This window comes from Chelonia mydas, chromosome 10 (genome assembly GCF_015237465.2).
Source record: "Chelonia mydas isolate rCheMyd1 chromosome 10, rCheMyd1.pri.v2, whole genome shotgun sequence".
NCBI lineage: Eukaryota > Metazoa > Chordata > Testudines > Cheloniidae > Chelonia > Chelonia mydas.
This window is the reverse complement of record NC_051250.2, coordinates 77,386,933-77,407,035: the sequence shown is the minus strand read 5'-3', so window position 1 is coordinate 77,407,035 and position 20,103 is coordinate 77,386,933. Positions and strand designations below refer to the sequence as shown.

The 20,103-nt window shown below is 47.0% G+C and overlaps 1 protein-coding gene across 4 annotated transcripts in view; it reads left to right on the top strand.

Annotated features, from left to right (window-relative positions):
- The window catches only part of IGDCC4 (immunoglobulin superfamily DCC subclass member 4), a 189,319-nt gene that overhangs the window by 59,351 nt on the left and 109,865 nt on the right, over positions 1–20,103 (top strand). The gene's annotated exons all lie outside the window — the stretch shown is intronic.

The following is a 20,103-nucleotide window of genomic DNA, read 5'->3' as shown; positions in this document are numbered from 1 at the left end:
GAATATGTTGAACAGCACAGGTCCCAGTACAGATGCTAGGGTGACTCCGCTATTTACCTCTCTTTCTCCATTTTGAAAACTGACCATTTATTCCCTGCCCTTTGTTTCCTATATTTTGACCTACTTCTGCTCTATGAAAGGGCCTTCCCTCTTATCCCATGACTTCTTAGTTTGCTTAAGAGCCTTTAGTGAGGGACTTTGTCAAAGGCTCTCTGAAAGTCCAAGTACACTGTTTCGTCTGGCTCGCTCTTGTCCACATGCTTGTTGACCTTGACAAAGAGTTCTAATAGATTGGTGAGGCATGATTTCCCTTTACAAAAGCTGTGTTGACTCTTCCCGAACAAATCGTTTTCATCTATGTGTCTGATAATTCTGTCCTTTACTATAGTTTCAACCAGTTTGCCTGGTACTGAAATTAGGCTTAGTGGCCTGCAATTTCCAGGATCGCCTCTGAAGCCTTTTGTAAAAATCGGCATCGCATTACCTATCCTCTAGTCATCTGGTACAGAGGCTGCTTTAAGCAATAGGTTACATGCCACAGTTTGTAGTTCTGCAATTTCATATTTGAGTTCTTTCAGAACTCTTGGGTGAATCCCATCTGGTCCTGGTGACTTATTACTATTTAATTTATCAGTTTGTTCCAAAACATCCTCTATTGACACCTCAGTCTGGGACACTGAGAAAAGAACGGCTTAAGAGTGGGATCTTCCCCTCATCCTCTTCGGTGAAGACAGATGCAAAGAATTCATTTAGCTTCTCTGCAAAGCCCTCATCTTTCTTGAGTGCTCCGTTAGCACCTTGATCATCCAGTGGCCCCACAGATTGTTTGGCAGGCTTCCAGCTTCTGATGTACTTAATTTTTTTTTTTTTTGCTGTTAGCTTTTGTGTCTTTAGCTAGTTGCTTTTCTAATTCTCTTTTGGCCGGCCTCATTAAACTTGACTCTCTCTGGCCTCTCGTCCTAACAGCTCTTTTAAGGAACCAGAAGGGCATGATCGATTCTGAGACACAGCTACGTGAAGAGCAGCAGGTGAACAGGTGCATTATAAACTGCATCAGAGCCACAGTAGGTTGAATTTGGGCTATCTTTAAACTAGGGCCTCAATCAGCTGAGCTGTGTGTAAGTTATAATGCAGGGATCGAGAACTGCAGGGCACTTGATATAAGCAGTGTGCATCTGTGGTGGCTGCCATCTTGGCTGTTGCCAGGGATTGAACCGGGGATCACCAGAGCTAAAAGCCAGTGTCTGTGCAGCTTGAGCTAAAGAGCCAGGCTCTCTAGCTGATAGATGTAACAGTCGCATCCTCTAGGGATGGGCCTAGAGGGGGCACATAGCACACTGTCTCTGTACGGGCTGAGGGGAAGGCACAGGTGAGCTAGGCATCCAGAACAGCAAATGATGATTAATGGGCATGGGGGTCTTAAAAACGGAAAGAGAAACCACAGTGGGATTGAGAGTCTCAAGACAGGGTGGGAAGAACAATTCGGTGAGATCCTGGCACAGGTGGCCACTAAAAAATTTCGGAAGCATCATTCTAACTGCAAGGAGCCAGGCTCTGCACTGAAGTTCCACCTGAGGAACGGACACTTGCCGTGCTGACCTCCCCTTTCTTGCCCAGAAAGGGTCTCGGCTGCTTCTGTTCTGCTCCGACCTGTAGGATGACCCTCTCTGGGTTCAGGGATCTGCAAGTGTGCTCAGGGTTGGGCCAGCGCACAAATATACCACTTCCACCCCGCAGAGAGCCAGAGGATGCGTGTTGGGAAATGCCTTTAAAGGCAGGGAATGGGAAGTTGCTTGCAGGCCAGTTTCAATCAAAAGTGGCTTCAGATGACAAGTGCTGCAGAGCAGAAGACTCTTGCACCAAGAGTGATTTGAGTTAATACATAGAAAGGCATGACCGATAATGTGGTGTGTGGTTGGTTGGCTTTCGTTTTTTTGTTTGTTTTGTGGTTCCTTATCTAACCGTTACCTCTTCGACACAGTGAATGAGACATGCGTTGGTAAATAATGGAGAGAAGCTAAGTGGCACTTTTGCAAAATGTACAATAAAAATCAATGCATCTGTCCTAGCTGGGCAGTTTGTTGTAAATTACAGAGCTAAAGTTTAAATAGCAAATAATTTTAAAGACATTGTCAATTTGAAAATCACACTTTTCTCAAAATGCTGTTGTTTACTAGTACTGTGAACTTAGAGAACAATATTTCGGTCTGTTTTCTCAGTTAGTCAGTGTTGCTCTTTCTCCTGAATAGTTGCTCTCCCCTGTCATTTGTTTTGGGTTTTCACACATGGCAGTCGTTGTCTTCTTAGTGTATACGCAGTATGCCTCAGGTGGCACATGACCGGGATTCATCATTGAATTTGGTCTGCTGGTTAGATCATTAGCTTCCCTGGCCCAGGCCAGGTACTGACACGGTGCGCGACGTGAACGCTGATCCATGCCTCCCACACATGGCAGTAAGGGACAGAAAACACAAGAAACAGAAATTGTGCAACCACAAAACTTGGCAAGGGGAGTTAGGTTGGAAACACAGTCTGCTCTTAAAATTACTTGATTTTGGATGAATGGTATCCCTTTAATGTGGGCGTTTGCCTGCTTATTATTATTTGTATTACGGTTGTGCTTAAAGACCACAGTTACAACAGAGGTCCCATTGAGCTACGTGTTATACAAACACATAGGTAACTTAAAAACAAATCTACACCACGAACGACAGAAAACATGTTATAAGAAAATGTTAACAGTTGAATTGATTTCTGTGTAACGTGACACATCTGTGCAGGTTGACAACCTAAGTGGGAATCCAAACCAAGGACTTCTGAGTCTTAAATATTGCGTGTTCTGCTGTCAGCGCTAAAAGGGCTCTGCTCTCTTAACCACAGCTGTAGCAGGTTCCTCAACCTCTATCTGTGCCCACCAGGAGTGGGAGACAGAGGGCCACACAGTGTAAGCATTGGTTACAGGTATAAAACTTAAAGGACCCTATGTATGATGCAATGGATGGATTTACTGAAAGCAGTGAGTTCTTACAGGGAGGTAGTTCACAGTGATTGGCACTTTGCAGGACGGGGCCCAGTACACAAACAGCATTACTCATAAACCGCAAAAAGGAAACCAAATATTGGAAATGTTGAACGTTGAGGGTTGTACTCGAACTTGTCATGAATAGGCTAGTATGGGAGGTGTGCGTTTCCCTTTAAAAAGGGAGGTCTTCATTGGCATATCTCCTCCTTGAGCCAGTCTGTGCAAAAATCAGGCAAAAAAGAGAAGAGGTGGGGTTGTTCTAAATGGTACATTAGCTGAATTAGTGAGACCTGACAGTACCGGGAACCCTGGCAGGTGAAGTTACCCCCTACGTTTTGTAAAACAAGTTCTTAGGAACACTGATGAACGTTAGTAATGTTTCATTGAACTAAACAGAAAATGTAACAAAGGAAAATCCAATGGCGTGCCAAAGTGCTCAGATATCATGGAGTTGAGTGCAGAATGGCTAATCAGACAGATGGGTGCACTGACACAGTACTGATGTAGGTGCTTTAGGACTCAACATTGTACAGGCGTGTTTAAATATCTCTCCCTTCCCCCAGACAAAAACCCAGCAAAAAACTGTTTTCATTGTATTTTTTAAGGTCTGGAAACATTTCTATTACTATTAGATTTCTTAAAACAATTTAACAAAATCTAAATATTGGGCTTATACTAAACCTGTGGTGTACCTTTAATTATAGCTGTGTTGGGAGACCCCCAGTAACTGTAATTAGAAACAGTTACTTTTATACTAGTTACATCTGGGTTGCTTTGAAATTGACGTTGCTCAATAACATGTTGCTGGTGTAATAAGTTACTGTAAATGTATTAAGTGGTCTTGGTAATGGGTAACCCTCAATAAAGCAGTAAGGATTTGCAGTAACATATTACTTGTAAAGTTCCAAAGTAGCTACACACTCTCTTTTTTCTTGTTTCTGCCTGCCCTGTGTATTTGTTTCTTAACCTCAGCTTGGATGTTGCAGTTAGTGGTGCCCGTCTGGGCAGAACTAGTCAGGCTGGCCAAGTGACTTGTATGGTATGTGCCGGCATAAATAACTAGAAGGGCTGCTGGGAAGACTGACGTGTCGTGTTTTCCAAGGAATTTATAATGATAGCCTGCTGCAGACTCCCAGATGTGCTGTGGAAATAGAATAAACTACCTTTAAAAAGCAACTTAAATTTGACCCACGTTATGCATTTCTACACAGCACTGCCTAGCGCGTAACTGGCTGCCACGCACAGGTTTCTGACCCACAAACACATTATAATTTCTCGAGCGTGCATTTTGGTTTGTACACTGAGATTTTGGGAGGGCCTGTTGAGATGGTGCTGACAATTCCAGCACTGGGGACAGGCAGCGAGGGAGCATGGATTTTTTTTAAAGGCAGTCCCCGGGCCCTGGCATGTTTTAAAGACCAGATTTGCTGGGGGGCTCTTTGGAAAGGGCCTTTCACACTCGCCATTGAAATGCTTGGAGTCCACTACATGTACACTTCTGCCAAATTTGAAACTGGGATTAGGCGGCTACAGCTGGTCATTCCAGCTTGATCCAGTGATAGCTACTGCAGCATAGAATCGTAGCAGCATGGTGGGTCCAAGCCGATTCTATTACTAATGCCCGTAGCTTCAGTGGGGCCGCTTGCATTATGAAGGAGGGTAGGGTCAGTATGGAGTGCAGCGGGATCTGAGAGCTCCTGCTACTGGAGCTTCTGTGGGAGCTCTGTATAGCCCCAACGAAAACCAAGAGGCACTTCCTCAGCCGGTGTAATTTATCATGGTCCCATTGAAGTCAACGGAGCAATGGCAGCTTATATCAGCGGAGGATCTGCCCCCAGATGAATTGGCTAAAGACGCTCATGAAGCAATTCTCATGAGAAAATAGTCCGGGGAATTTTGCTGGCTGACATTGAAGGGGCCAGGACCTGATGGAACTGGTAAAAGCACAAGGCGGTTTAGTTTGGAGGCTGAGGCCCTGTTTGGGAGCCAGTGGTCTCTCTCTGTGAAGGCTGTGAGCTCTTCCTGGGCTGGGTGTCAGGTGTCTCCTCTTTAGTGACGCCTTCTGTTTGTGAAAGCTCAGCTCTGCCTTCGCAACATAAGGTAGCAGCAGGGTAGACGCTTAATCTTTGGCAGGGAAAGAGACTTGAGGGGAGTCCAAGCTGGCAGTAAAGTGAGAGCTTTATTGCAGACAAGCTGTTGTCCTCAGGCGCCGGGTGTAGTGATTTAAGGCGCCATGGGAAGTAGCCGAGGAAGGTAGGATTTTGTCCCAAGTGCTACATTCCTCCAGTTCAGTGACTCTGATTGCAGGTGCCAAAGAAAACCAGGCGGTGCTTTTATCCTCAAGGCTGCTCAGCCGGGCAATGTCCACGAATCCAGCTCAACACAGAAGGGGCAATCTGACTTCTCAAGCTCCCTGTGGTGTGCGCACCATGCTAGGAAGAGATGTAAACAGACCCTCCGCTTTGCAGAGTAAGACATGGGTGGATCAAATCTTTCATTTGCTGTCGTCCTCAGAAATGCGAGTCACAGCGGCAGATTCTGCGCCCTCCTGTCCACTCACCTTCTCTCAGATTGAATTGGCAGTAGAGGCCTCACGCTCAAGTCTGCACCTTTGGGTGCCCACATGCCAGTGAGGTTGCCCAAATGTGGAAGCTTGGCATCCCGCTGAGGTGCCTATGTTAGAATATAGAACCCGTAGAACGCACCCTTATCTCGTCCCGTTAGAGGCTATTTAGACCTTAAGGCCTCATAGGGTTATAAACTAATCAGCCTCGCTACATCTCTCCCAGAATACACTGGTGATATTTGCCCCTCGCCCTGACTCCAGGTAATTTGGTACAAAGCATGGAAAGTATAAAGGGGTGGAGGGGAAAACCATTCACGTACACAAGGGAAACCTGTGACCCAGCATATGAACCTGCCCCTCTTAAAGAGTGAGGAGAGCCTATGTTTGCTTCTGACTCATTGCCAATGCCTGCCTGGTGGAGGCGAAAATACACAGAAATGGGCAGGCAGGTGTCTCGACCTAAAGAAAAGGGTGTGGGATGGGGAAAGAGCTGTCCTCAAAGGCTGGAGCGGAAGCACAGAGAATCAGCGTGCTCAGACCAAGAGAAGAACAGCAGCAAGCCCCAATGTTCGAGTGTCAGATTTCCAGTGGTCAGTGTGACCTTTCCCAAGGAGATGCACAACCCAGGCCCGGCAGGGATTGGCCCCTCAGGCCTTCCTGCCCAATCCCCTTCTGAGCTTTCTTGGTCCCAGAGCCAGGATTCAGCGAGGCAGCTTTCTCTAGGGCTGCTGACTGAGAATTTTCCTTTGAAACTGGTTTTCAGCTCGCCATGCGAAGTGTCCGCTTTCTGCAGAAGAGTTTGAGGTTTTGTCCAAAAATGACCATTTTTGCTTATTTCTGCATATTGGGTGTGTGTGGAGAACCTGGCTCTAGATTCGTCCCGTTCTGCCTGGTTCCTTTTACTGACCTTTCTGTAAAATGTTAAAGAAAAAATCTGTCCCGTGTTGAGTGAATACAATAAACACTCAATCCTCCAGCTGTTGCCAACCCCAGAGATATGTGGCCCCCTAAGGACAGTCGGCTTCCAATGCAGGACAGACTAGAATTGCAGAGGGTGGGCACGCATCCAGACTATCTTAATAATGTTCGTTTCCAGAGCTTCCTTTATTTTTACATTCAGAGTAATCCCTCGCACTGGATTGAATTGTAACAGATGTACTGGTCTTGTTTTTAAAGGGCTTCTTTGAGCAGCGGGGGTTGCCACCCACTCTGACACTGTGTTGTTAGTTTGGAGGTGTCGTTCTCCAGTCCCCTCGTGGAGAGGCGTTGATGCCGAAGAACTCAGCTGCTGTCCAGTTAGAGGTGCTCGGACATACCCAGAGAAGGAGCATGGGAGGGACCTAGAGAGGTTAAAAAAAAAAGGGGGCAGGAAATAATAGGCTGCATTCTGCCATCCAGGCTTGCGACATTCTGAGCACCTAGTGAGATTAGATCCCTTGATGCCTAGGAGCTTGCATGGGTACTACTGAGGATTTGTCCCAATGTGTCTTGCTGAGACGGTAAGCAGGAGGAGTAGTCACTGTATATTGTAGGGCCCCCTTCTGAACGCGAGGGGAAGAGTTCTAGACCGTGAAGAGCCGTAGAAAGCAGTAGCAGCTGTTGAAGTTACAAAGATTCTCCGCTGTCTGTGCTGTCTCGCAAGGTGACTATCCAGTTATAAAAGGAAGCAGAGATGAAAGAAAGGGCTTTCCAGTTCAGCCTGGTATTCATTTCAGGCACAGAAAAAGATCTCTCGAGATCTGAGGCATTAAAATAATAAAACAACATAATATCCTAGATTAAAGTCCCTCACATTTGGAAATTACCTTCAGAGCTGTTTTAAGAATGTGGGAGCCAATAAATAACCAGTCCTTGACTTATAAACTAAGCTAGGTTAGAAAATAACGTGAATGCAATAATATTTTTCTGTGCTATAATATCTCTCGTCCTGTGATCCTAATAACAGTTAATGAATGTGAGGCAGGTAAGTAATATTAGCCCTGTTTTCCACTGGGGAAACTGAGGCACGGATTGGTTTGCATTTACCCAGCATCTGCAGTAGGACCAGGAATGGAACTTGGGGGTCCTGACATCCAGACCTGTGCTTGACCCATTGGAACACACTTACTCTAGTAGAAGCGTAAATAGACCCTGAGCCTGTCCAACATGTGTTTAGCTGTGTGAGTAGTCTCACCCAAGTCAAATGCTTCTCACCGTGCATAAAATCTTTGCAGGATTGGAGCCCTAGTTGTTTGGTTATCAGTTTAGGTAGGGTCTATGTAAACCAGTTGGTTTTCTTAGCAAATATTAAGCATACAGTGTCCCAAAGGCCAGTTTCTCTCCCCTTTTCTTTGCCTTCCGCATACATTTGCAGTGCCAGATGAATAGCTACTAGCAGTATTTCATAAGATGGGTGACCTCTGGGGCTTGTGAAATGCCGCGGATTGAACAGGAGACAGACCAGTATAGTGCAGACAGACACCGGGTAAATCGTGACGGTTAGAGATGGGAAACCCACCTTGGGTCAATTCAGCCCTTCTCCCTGGCGGTGCTGGATTACCTGTCTGCCTTACACCTCTCTCCGATCGGACAGTAAATTCCTCACCTTACACAGCACTTCATTTTACTCAAAGATTCTAAGAGCAGGTAAACTGTGAGGAACATAGGTCATAACATGTAAGGCCCCAAGGGATCACTGTGATAATCTAGTCTGACACCCAGCACACCCTGTACAACGTCAGCCTTATACCTCACCTGGCAATTCCCGCATCGACCCCAGCAACTTGTGGTTGAACTAGAGCATATCTTGTAGAAGAGACGGCCTCTCTTGAGCAAAGGACTCCGAGCGATAGAGTCAACTACATCCCTTGGTAAATTCTCTCAAAGATTAATTACCCTCACTGCTAAAAATTTGCACCGTATGGTACAGCAATGTGCCTTACAGTTCAACTGATCTGTTTTTTTTGGCTGGTGCCCTGTAGAGACCAATGGAAAAAATACTGGCTCAGAAACGGGAATATCCTTTTAAAAAAAAAAAAATTCCCCAAATTTTTGTTTCTAGATCTTTAAAAATGGATATTTGTAAGAATATGGGGGAAAAACCCCCCTCCCATCTCCCGCCATGCTCTGTCACATGGCATCCAAATTCAGAGGAACTGTCTAAGACTTGTCACTCTTCATGTGTGCATTTATATGTCTCGTTTTATTACTATCTGCCTGGGGAAAATGCTGCTTCTTCAGCGAGCATTTGCCCCTGACATAACATACTTATTTCTGAATCAAGGGTGACGAGGAAGTTGATTAATGATATGCATTCCGCAGCTCATCTTGTTTTGCAGGCTGGAGAGACGTGTTTGCGGCATTAGCATTCGTTTTGTGTGAGTGGAGAATTCCAAGGGCTCTGTTTCTGTGTAAGCGGAACAGAGCGCGGTGTTCTATCAGACCTTGTTTACATGCAGATGGAGTTATTCTTCAGACTGATTGCGTCGGCCATGGCTGATTAATGTTAGGTGATAGAACAAGACTTGTTTGGAAGATGAGGGAGAGAGGAAGTCAGCCAGCAACCTTTTGCTCCTGGCAGGTGGTGTGTTTCTGTCATTAGATGAGTCTGTGCTACAGATCCTGAATGTGGCTCTGAGACTCTTTTTTGACCAACAGGACGATGCAAATAATAATAATTAATAATGACAGTACTTGGCCCTCATAAAGCATCCAGAGATCTCCAGGTGCTTATCCTGACCTTAGCTTCATGATGCCGTATGAGGTAGGTAAATATCTTCACCAGCAAAGCAAAGCACTAAAGCTAGGAGGGTTGGTTGAACGCCCACTGAAATCAGTGTAAAGACTATGATTTCGTTGGGAGTTGGATGAGTCTTAAATGACTTGCTGAAAGTCACACATCAAGCCCGTAGCAGAGCCTGGGCTAGACCACATCTCCTCCTGCCCTCCAGTCCTGTGCTTTTAAGTAGATCATCTCTGCTGCCTATAAATCTATTGCATGGTATATTTCACTCCCCGTAGTGCGCACTAGCTAAGTGGGCCAATCAGGTCATATGTCTCCTGCCGAGTCAGCAAGCCACTCCCAGGGATTCTGCTGGAAACATGAGACAGTGGCTGTGGTGCAGGCTCTCAGGAGTTCGCTCCTTTCTCCAAATAGTCCCAGAAATTTGGGGCCACTGTGACATTTCAGTTTATAAGGGCTTTTGGCTCCCACACTAGAGAAGGGAAAGTATCAGACGGAAATGAGTCGAGAGTCTCAAAGAGACCAATCGGAGGAGACAGTCTGTCTCACCAGGAAAGTGTGAAAGAGACTAAATTTGGATGCTATGTACAGGCCTGGCCAGGTGACAAGGAATCCAGTGTCAGCAGAAAGGACATAGCATTTTTGTCCTTAATTTATGAGGTTGTGCCAGCTATTGTTAGAAGAGAAGAGGACATGTCTGACAAAAGCTCGTTTCCTTTGTGGGATCTGATTTGCCGAGATGTATGGGCTATCTGTCCAAAGGAAAGCAGGAAGAATTTCTCTATCAGAAGAGAGCCTGGATGCACGTAGCCCAGCATCCTGTCTGACTGGCTGAGACTGGATGCTTTAAAGAAAGGTGGAAACCCGAACAATGTGCTTAATTGTGCATTGCTCTAGCACAGGGGAAATGCCCTCCTGGCTCCCAAGCTCGTGAGCTCATTATATACCCTGAAGCACCGGTATTGAAAGCCTATAGGCCTTCATCTTCACGAGTGTAATTGCAACTGCTGATATTGTTGTTAGAAACTTAGAAATGTTTTTGAAACTCAGTAAGTCTCAATAGTATCCTGGGACAGAGAGTTGTGCGGTTTCTTTATACATTGCCTTTAAAAATAAACTTGTCTCGTTATTTGGGTCAAATGCCTTTTAATTTCATCGGGCACCTTCCCACACTTCTGTTTTGGGAAGGTGTGACCAGGAGGTTCTGACCAGCTTTCTCAGATGATCAGCCATTGCAGTGGCCTGGATGCAAAAGAACCCGGCTGTTCCACAGACAGGCCTCAGGGCTAGAAAGGTTTCTGAATATGATGGTGCATTTATGACACCTTTATTTTGATGCAGCTGTGACCCTCTGGTGCTGTTCTCAACTGTTGTGGCAGGTTGTACTTTTGACATCTTCGCAGCATGGCAGCAAATCTCTAGGGTTACCGCCTTGTGGAGCTGACACAGGACCACAAATTGCACCTGAACCAGTGCTCCTTTTTATGCGACATGTGGATTTCATTAACCCTACAAAGGCTGGCGGCACTTAAGTCTCTGCTGCCTTTGGACAGACTCACATCATAGAAAGCCATTTTATCCCCAGGTTCAGCTACAGAATGCGAATGTCCCGCTACAGAACCTTTTACATCTTGCTGCCTTTCAGAGAATGAAAGACAACAATGAGCGTTGGCATCGCGCACCTTAACCTGGTGTTCGGTTCATCCCGCGGCGCCAGTTCTGCTTCCCAAAAGTGGCCCACTAGGCACTCACATTCCATGCCCAGCTCCACGCCAGCGAGCCGGGCTTCTTACCCATTTGAAGTTTGAGATTGTTTCGGCCCCAAGACCTAATCATTCGCTTTACCAGATGAAACTGCGGAGACGGACGAGTGCCAGCTATCCTGAGGGAAACTTTGGAGGGAACCAGCTAGTAGATGGTTTGATTAGTCTTTCTCCCCTATAGCCAGGCCAGACGACCGATTTGCACGTCAGGACTGCTACGGACCTCCACCAGAGTTTCTTCTGGCTTCGCCCTGCCCAGGCATCGTTCACCGGCGCGGAAGGATGTTCTTCCTCGATGCAGAATTCTCAGCTGCATGGGTCTTTTTGCATCCCTAGGCTGGAAGGAAGGAGAGCTCCTGCGTCTGTCCAACGTTTGGCCAGTTTCCATCCAGAGCAGTGGCCCAGTAGAATTGTGCTGTTGAATTCAGACTTGTTCTCTGATGGGACCACCTTGCTCCAAGAAACTAAGAGTATAATCTGTCCTTTTCTAAATGGGAAAGGTGGTGGATAGTTGTCTGGATTTCTTCTTTTGCCAGCTGGGTTCAGAAGAAGCCCCAGCCGGCTGATGGCATCTCAGGAACTGTGTTCACCGTAGGACCGGGCTGTGAATTCAGTCTTTGTAGCACAGAGGATGTAGCAGGGGCCACTGGAGACAGCGGTTACTGAACCTTGCCACAGGTGTGGGATATTTCACCCTCTCTGAGTTCTCGGCAGTGCTCCCTGGGAAGTCTGGCAGCACGTCCACCACTTCCTGGACAAGCAAATGGAGTCAGGTGGCCTTGTTTTTGCCAAAGGTTTGGGCACAACATAGTCAATGCAAGAGAGACAAGGTGGGTGAGGCAGTCTATTGGACCAGCTTCTGTTGGTGAGAGAGAGAAGCTTTCAAGCCACACAGAGCTCTTCTTCAGGTCTGGGCCCGAAAACTTGTCTCTCTCTCCAACAGAAGTTGGTCCAATAAAAGACATTACCTCGCCCACCTTGTCTCTCTAATATCCTGGGACTGACACGGCTACAGCAACACTGCATATGACATGCAAGAGGGCTGGTGTAAGAGGCTGATCTTTATTTACTGGTGTCAGTCACATGCCATGCATCAGGGATACAAAAGGTTATATCCTGGCCACATGGCAGAGTCAATCCACTGATTTTAGGGGTTATCGTTACAAATGAGACCTGGTTAATCTGTAATGACTGCTAGTTCAAATCTCTTTACTCTGTAAATAGATGTTGAGTCAATTAATTAGATTTGCAGGTTTCTCAGAGCCCTAAATACCCCCAAAGTGAAACTACGCAGTGTGTTGTTTTCGCTGCAGAAAGGTATCTCTCTCTACCTGTTAATCACGACATTTGTGAAAGCTGTTAATTTACTTTAAACTGTTTGCGAGGGAGGATCTATAAAATAACAATAATTGTAGCTGTTAGGTGAACATATTTGCTGTGTCTGGAAGGAATGATGCTGTACTGTATCACGTTTCTGCTGGTAGAAGCTGAAAATGGGTGTCGACCTGCCACGTTATAAGCATAATGTGTAATCTATGTTACTGGTGTAGTGCAATTGTGTTAGGAGGGCCACACAAGCTTACAATAAGAGTAGACACAAACTTGCATGTAGGCTTGTCTCTCCTGCGTTCCAGTTGCTTAAAGGAATAGTAGTTTTAGTTAAATTGCATGTCCACTGATATTAAAGGACATGCAGAATTGGAGTCACTCCCCCCCCCCACAAAAAAAAAAAAAAAGAGTCATAAAACATTTTAAGTGTTGAGGAAAGATCCCAGACTGGCAGCCCCAGAGAGCAAAGTCCTCACTGCAGAGCACGCTGTGGAATGGCAGTGCAAGTTTCTCTCCTTGCCCACCAGTTTGCTTCTAACCCATCCTGGAATGAGCACCTCCAGCATGAGAGGGTAGTTTCACTCCTTGGTCCATTTACTCCTTGGTGTAGGCACAGATGGCCTACTACCGCTTCAGTTATTGTGGTGGGGTTTGGGGGGACCTCTGCTGAGACTACTGACTCATTGCACACACAGGCAGATGTTACTTTGAGTCACCGCTGACCTGACTTGGAAGCAGAAAACTAAAGGTCAAAGGCTCTGCATATCGTTACTAGTCATTGGGAGATCGGTGTGTGTATGAGAAGCAGGAGCAGATCCTACAAAACTTAGACAGGCAGCATGGAGAGGGCATTGGGCTAGGGCTCAGGAGATCTGGGTTCCATTCTTAGCTCTGGTACTAGCCTGCTGGGTGGCCTCTGGCAAGTCACTTCATCTCTCTAGGCCTCAGTTTCCTCTCCCACTCTTTGCTAGTCTTGTCTATTTGGAGTGTAAGCTGTTCTGGCTGGGGTTGTGTTACAGTGGGTTTCTACAGTGTCTCAGTGGGGCCCCAGGCTCAGCTGAGGCCTCTGGATGCCACCATCCTAGAAATTAATACTAATAATTATAAAAGGAACAAAGGGAGAAAATAAACGGAGACAGAATTTGGTGGCAAAATGCAGCGCGAAAGACCAGAGAGGCGTTTTTGAGAAGGCTGAAATTCCATGCATAGACTACATTTTCTGACCAGGGTATAATGTCTCTGGCAGGGAATCTCTCCAAGCTCAGAGCCTTCTGTACTGATCAGACTGACCTCTGGGGAGAAGGGTGGGGTATAGGCATGTCACTGTACCGCAGTCACCTCTTGAGACAGGGTTAAAAGTGTGATCGGAGGGGGCTTAGCTCCAGCTGAGTGTAAAATGTCAGTGGAGGGTCGTGTGCTTGGTTTGAATGTGCCATTCATTTAAAAGTGCAGCATGCATTGACATTTTATATGAAGGCAGCCTTGCAGGACGGCACTCGCTCACCTGCAGTGTGTAACTTTGGCGACCGGAGAGTAAAATATGAAGTTTTTCGTTCTAACCGTCATCATGGGAAGGGAGGAAAAGTAGTTTTATGGCTGGGCTGGTCACTTTTCATGACAGATTTGCAAGGCTGAATGAAAACTTCCAGCTAAACCTGACAGAGTGGTTTAAATAATGATGAATACGTTCATGTCTTTCACCATTCCATGCCAGTCAGCTTGCCCCTTCAATGCCCTTGTTTCTCCACAAATCAGTTCCATCAATTCCTGACCCTGAGGCCCTGAAAAATGGCATTGTGGTAAAATGGTGAGCGATGCTGTGCAGGCTTCAGCCCTGGATCCTATCTCAGGGCCAGATTTTGAAACCCTGACATACCCTGAGGAGTATTATACTTAATGAATAGTCCTGCTGATTTCAATGGGACTCCTAGCAAAATCCGGTACTACCCCACAGAGGAACAGTTCTTACGTGGCTCTTTCTCCAGCGAACTCCCACTGCGTTTGCTTTGTCTCGTGATTTCTTGTTTCACCATGCAGCCAGCAGAAATCAACGCCCAAAAGGGGGGCCTTAAAGTGTGCTTGGATCCCATTGTATTGTGTGGGTCCTGTTAGAAACATTTTGGCCTAGGGCTCAGTGCTTCTGTAGCTGGGATGTGCCATCGTCCTCCATATTGCCGGGGAAAAGTAGATTGTACGTTAGAGGGCAAATGCACAGGTGCCAGGGCCAGGAACCCTGGTCTGAACCTTGGTTTGCAGGAGCAGAGCCCAGGAGGGCTGGGTGCTTTGAAAGTGGACATTTTCAAAGACTCTTCTCAGACACGCACAGTAAATTTGGGGAGTTCAAAATACCAAGGTGACTGGCTCTGCGGTATGTTAAATGTTAACATTCCCTATCCCCAGGAGCAGTAAATCCTCTGTGGAGTCTGGCCTGGGGTGTCTGGAGCCCGATCTCAAGCGTCCCCAAAGTTGAGGTGCTCGGATCCAGGGTTTTCGTTCAACGCACTATTGAGCTAGCTAGAGAGGCCCTGTTCATGCTGCCTAGCACTTGCTTTTTTCCTCTGGTCCAGGGGAACAAGATTCCTCATTTCCCCTCTCACCACCCACCTCTTTCACCCTTCAGTGTGCTGCTTTGCAGTCCGGGTCTCTGCTGAGGAGGGCTGGAAGCTGCTGCTTCTGGAGCCTGCCATCACAGCTCCCAAGAGGGTGGTAGAGAGCAACACCGAGTTAGCGCTCCTTCCCCCTACCTTTCCAGAGGCTAAGCACGCTGCTCCTGCTGCCCTCCCAGTCTCTGCTGGCCCTGGGAATGGCCTGCCGTGGAGCCAAGCTCAGATCCCCTTGCAAGGAGCTGCCACTTGGTCGCTGGGCCTGGCAGTTCTGATGTGTCTTACACACATGCTGTGTTGTGTTTTGTGCTGCGTGGGGGTGGCGCTGCACTGCTTAGTCAGTGGTAGCGTTTGGTCAGGCCCATCCACATCCTACGGGGAGGGTCCTCGTGGGGACGTTCTCAGCCTGGCTTTGCTGGTGCCCTGAGCCGGGAGGCTGATGGGACTGGAACAGATCCAGTTCTCAGTGTTCAGTTCTGAAAACATTCATGTGCATCGACGTGGACGCTCTAAGCGGCTAAATAGTTGAGGGTACAGAATAGCAGCCAGTTACCGGCCTTGTGACAGGACAGAGTGAGGGGACCCCACTGATTGGTCTGCGTCCACCCATGCTCCATCTCCGCTGTGTATGAAAGAGCAGGATCTCTTGCAATAGCTGTGATGGGCAAAGCTTCCCTTTGTAGGCTGCTGAGTGAGTGTGTCGGACCACAGGTGTGTCCCCTGTTCACGTACCAAGGGTAGCAGCAAAGCACCCTGCCACAGGCTGCCCAGCCAGTGTGTCCCAGCTCTGCTCTGGCTGGGCCATCTTTCGAAGGAGGGGTTCACCGTTCAGCCCTTGGCCTGTCTTCTGAGACTGCCAGCAAAGGTGCCCGACTTAGGGGAGTAATTCAGAACGGCCCTCAAAGTACCAGACTGATGCCACCAGCTGCTCTCGGCTGACTTAGGGCCTGGTCCAATGCCCTTTGAAGTCAGTGAAAAGAGGCTCTTAAAAGTTAGAGCTTGATAACCCGTTACAGCCCCCCTGTGCCATCCAGTCTTCCGGTACTTAGTTTATGGTGGAGAGGATCCTTCACTCTACCTAGGCCTGGATTTAGGACAGCATTTAAGCACGTGCTTAACTTTGATAGGAATTTGGCTTCAGTGGGATTTAAGCACATGCTGAATAGGGATGTTTTTGTGAATGGAGGGCTAGTGATTCATGGGAGTGAAGGAAGCAACCTCACTATTGCTTGTGTTAAATAGTGAACATAATCCTCCTGGATACATTGTACTCAATAACTACAGGCGTGGAGATCAAAATCCCTGCTCACTGTTCATCCACTGCTGTGTATTTTACCAGATGTAATAACCTAGCCCTGGACAAAACATACCCCTGGCCCCATCGATAACAGTGGGTGATCGACAAAAAAAGAACGCAGCCTGAAGTGGATAAAAACTGTTCCGGGGTATTTACTCAGACTGTCCATTGAGTAATGTGTGCAAGCAGTTGCTACTGTATGTGAAGACAGGATATAAATCCGGGGCAGATCTGCATATTACCATCGCTCCAGTGGACTACCTGAGGATCTGCCCCCAGGTGTGTGGTTAATAAGTGGAAAGGAGCGAGGTGTCGTTTTTTGTTTAAATTAAGTGGATTGTTTTTACTGCTGTTCTGTGAAAACAGCAGTCTCTCTCTCCCCTCTCCCTACCCTTTGGCCTTTATAGGAATGTGGGGTCTGGCAGGCTTTATCGAGAGCTAAAAATGATTTGGCTCTGTCTGTACTCATGGCAAAACCATTTTTCACACCAACTGAGAAGAGTTAAGGTTGGGATCCATTGTTAACACCTGTTGTCAATGACAGATTGTTTTCCTAGTGTAGACAGGACTAGTGTGTAAAGTGTGCTTGGATCCCCGTGCACTGTATGTGTTGTATTTTAAACGTTATGGCCCCGCTTCAGCAACATATTTCAGTATGTGCTTAAGTCCTGTTGCAGTCAATGGACACTACGTACATGGGGTGGGGGGCAGTGTGTCCTGATGGACAGAGCACTGGACTGGGACCCAGGAGACCTGGGTTCTGCCACTGAGCTGCTGGGTGACCTTGGGCAAGGCATTTCCCATCCCTGTGCCTTGGTTTCCCCATCTGTAAAATGGGGCTAATGATCCTAAGCTCGTTTGTAAAGCAGATTGAGATCTATTGATGAAAAGTGCTATATGTGAGCTGGGTATTAGTATTATCATGAGATGTTGTTGATTATTATGTGCTGTTGGGATAGACATAAGCAAATACTTCAATGTATGGCTGAACTAGAGCCTTAACTGATCACTTCTTTTTCAAACTCTTCCAAGAAAACAATGGGTTTCTTAAAATTTGTTTTACGTGCAAAGAAAATTCCCCCTGGAAAATTCATGAGGATGGTGCTAACCCTGTCCTCAGTTAAGAGTGTTTAAATGTTCAGTAGGTTATTCATATAATTCATAGCCTCCATGCTTAGGGGTTGGGGTTTTTTTTGCTATTTTGTGCTGTGATGGGGCTTAACTCCCATCGTCTGCAAGGTAAAGGATAAAACCCCAGTTAAACATGCTCCGCTCCTGGGGGGCGGCTGATTAGCTAGTTGCCTCCTGGCCAGAAGAGGCAGAGTTATGCCTTATAAATAGGCCAAGGATATGTCTGTCTACATGCCAAGTACAGACCCACAGCTGGCCCGTGCTGACAAACTTGGGTTCGGGCTAAGGGGCTGTTTAATTGTGGTGTAGAGGTGCAGGCTCGGGCTGGAGCCTTGGCTCTGGGACCCTCCCACCTCACAGGCTCTAGTGGGTTTTTAAGTGCAGTGTAGACACACCTTGAGGGAGCTCAGTTGTGGAGGGAAGACCCAGGAAAGAGGAGTTAGGGAGTTCTCGCCTCTCCTGGGTCGGCAGACTAAAGAAGGCCACCAGGACAGAATTGGTTTCTGTGGCGGGCCATGAAAAAAGGGGCAAGCTCCAGGGAGAGATTGTGGAGAAGGCAGGACTCTCCTATGGAGGGAAACTTAAATGGAACATAGTAGGCTCCTGTAGGCGGGAACCCTAAGACAGGGTTTGTAAGCAGAGAAGAGAAGACTTCAGTAGCCCAGGAAGGCAGAAGAATTGTTCAGTTTAGTTCGGGCTTATCTGTGATGTCCCAGGAGCAAAGCCATCCCTTGGGTAGTGTGAATTGGGGCGACCGCTCCAGGCCCTGCACTTTGGGGGGCCCCGCGGGCCAGTGCGATTGGCCAGTACGGTCGGTCCCGGAAGAGATGAATCTGTCACTTCCGCCCCAGACCCCATACTCCCTAGAGACGGCCCTGCCCAGGAGGGAGGGGTCTGAACTTAGGTGACTTGGCCAGAGGGCAGGGCCAGGGGCAGGTGGCCTGCAGGAGGAGCTGGAGCACAAGAGAGCAGCAACATCCCACACTGACAGAAGGGGGCGCTCCAAGGGTGAGTGAGCACTGCTGCATGTGCATGTCTGTTAAAAAAAAATTAATGATATTTGCACACGAAAACAGGTGAAACCCAATATTTTAAAAGGCCTACTTGTGCAATACACACATTTTGCCCTTTGGACCTTTCATTTTTAGCATGAATATGGTCCAAAAATATAGTAAAATAAAAATCGTATCACACTTTAAACTGGTTCCGGGATCAGAAACACAAACGTTGTCTTATTTTTGCAAAAAGTTGTGAACTACAAACCAATAGACGTGCGGATGATTTTGTAAATCATGATTTTTTTTTGACTGACATCCTTTCTCATGCTTCAACCTCAATTAAGTGTGTGTGTGTGTGTGTGTGTGTGTGTGTGTGTGTGTGAGAGAGAGAGAGAGGGAGAGAAAGTCAGTGGGGCAGTTTTCAGTTATCTATGCAGTAGCAACTAATAATTAAAAAGAAAAGAACCTCAACACCGCATTTCTATTTCCAGGGGTCAGGAGAATCAGTTTCTTCAGTGACAATTCTTGTTTTTGGGGGGAGTAATAAATCAGTCTAATAAATAATTTCACACTAATGTTAAAGGATCACTCGTGGCAGGTAGAAGTTGAACCTGCTGAGTACAATTTTATGCTTGGCAGAGCAACAGAATTCGATCTTTTCTAGCTTAGACCTTTGCTGTGCATTTTGGTGCTACAGTCCTTTGTGTTCTAGGATGGCACAGAGCATTTGTAAGGCAGGATAGGTTTAATGTCATAGGCAGTTTAATGGAGATGCATTTAAAACAAATTCTAACTCTTCTGGTTGAGGAGAATAAAAGCCTTCCACAGCCTATTAAGGATGCCTGCATGTTGTGTTCGAAAGTCCATTGTGTGACTAAGACATTTTACAGGTGCATTATTTAATAGCCTGGCCAACTGTATATACCAGTGCACATTTCTGTGGCCTTGATCCTGCAGTTCTTTGTGCGATGCAGGACACTGAGCAGAAAATAGCTGCGATCCGGAGCGCTGGTCTTGCGCCACTGAACTCAGTGGGAGTTTTGCCATGCACTTTAGTGTCCATTCAGATCTGCCCTGGTGCCCGATCCTTCTCCCACTAATCATGGGTGAAAGAGAAGCAAGAGCAGAAGCAGGTCTCAAGCCCCTTACTCTAAGAAGCAAAACTTGACAAAGGGAGCTGGGCTTGGGTGTGTTTTAGGAGGGAAGCTCATCTCTCTTCATTGTGACAAGGCATTTAGGTACATGTGCTCCTCTGTGGCCTCACTCCTGCTAAAGTAGGCCTTGCAGCAAATCAGCTCCTTGGTGAGAGGCAGAACGGCCTTGTGGGTAAAGCACTGGATTGGCGCTCAGCAGGCAGGTTTCAGCTCCTGGCTCTGCCACGCTCCCTGTGTGACCTTGGGCCAGTCCCTTCATCTTTCAGTGCCTCAGGTCTCCATCTGTGCAATGGCACTGATAATACTCCCTTAGCTTATAAACTCTTCAGGGCAGAGAGTGTGTCTCACTGTGTCCATGCAGTACCTAGCCCAGCAAGGCCTGACCTTGGGTGTGGCCTCCAGGTGCTAGTGTAACATCAATTAATGCACAAGTGGGTCCTCCTGCTTTACACTCCTGTATGCCACACTTGTGCTGGGCAGAGCTGAATGGGTCAAATTCACCCTTCTCTGCACAAATTT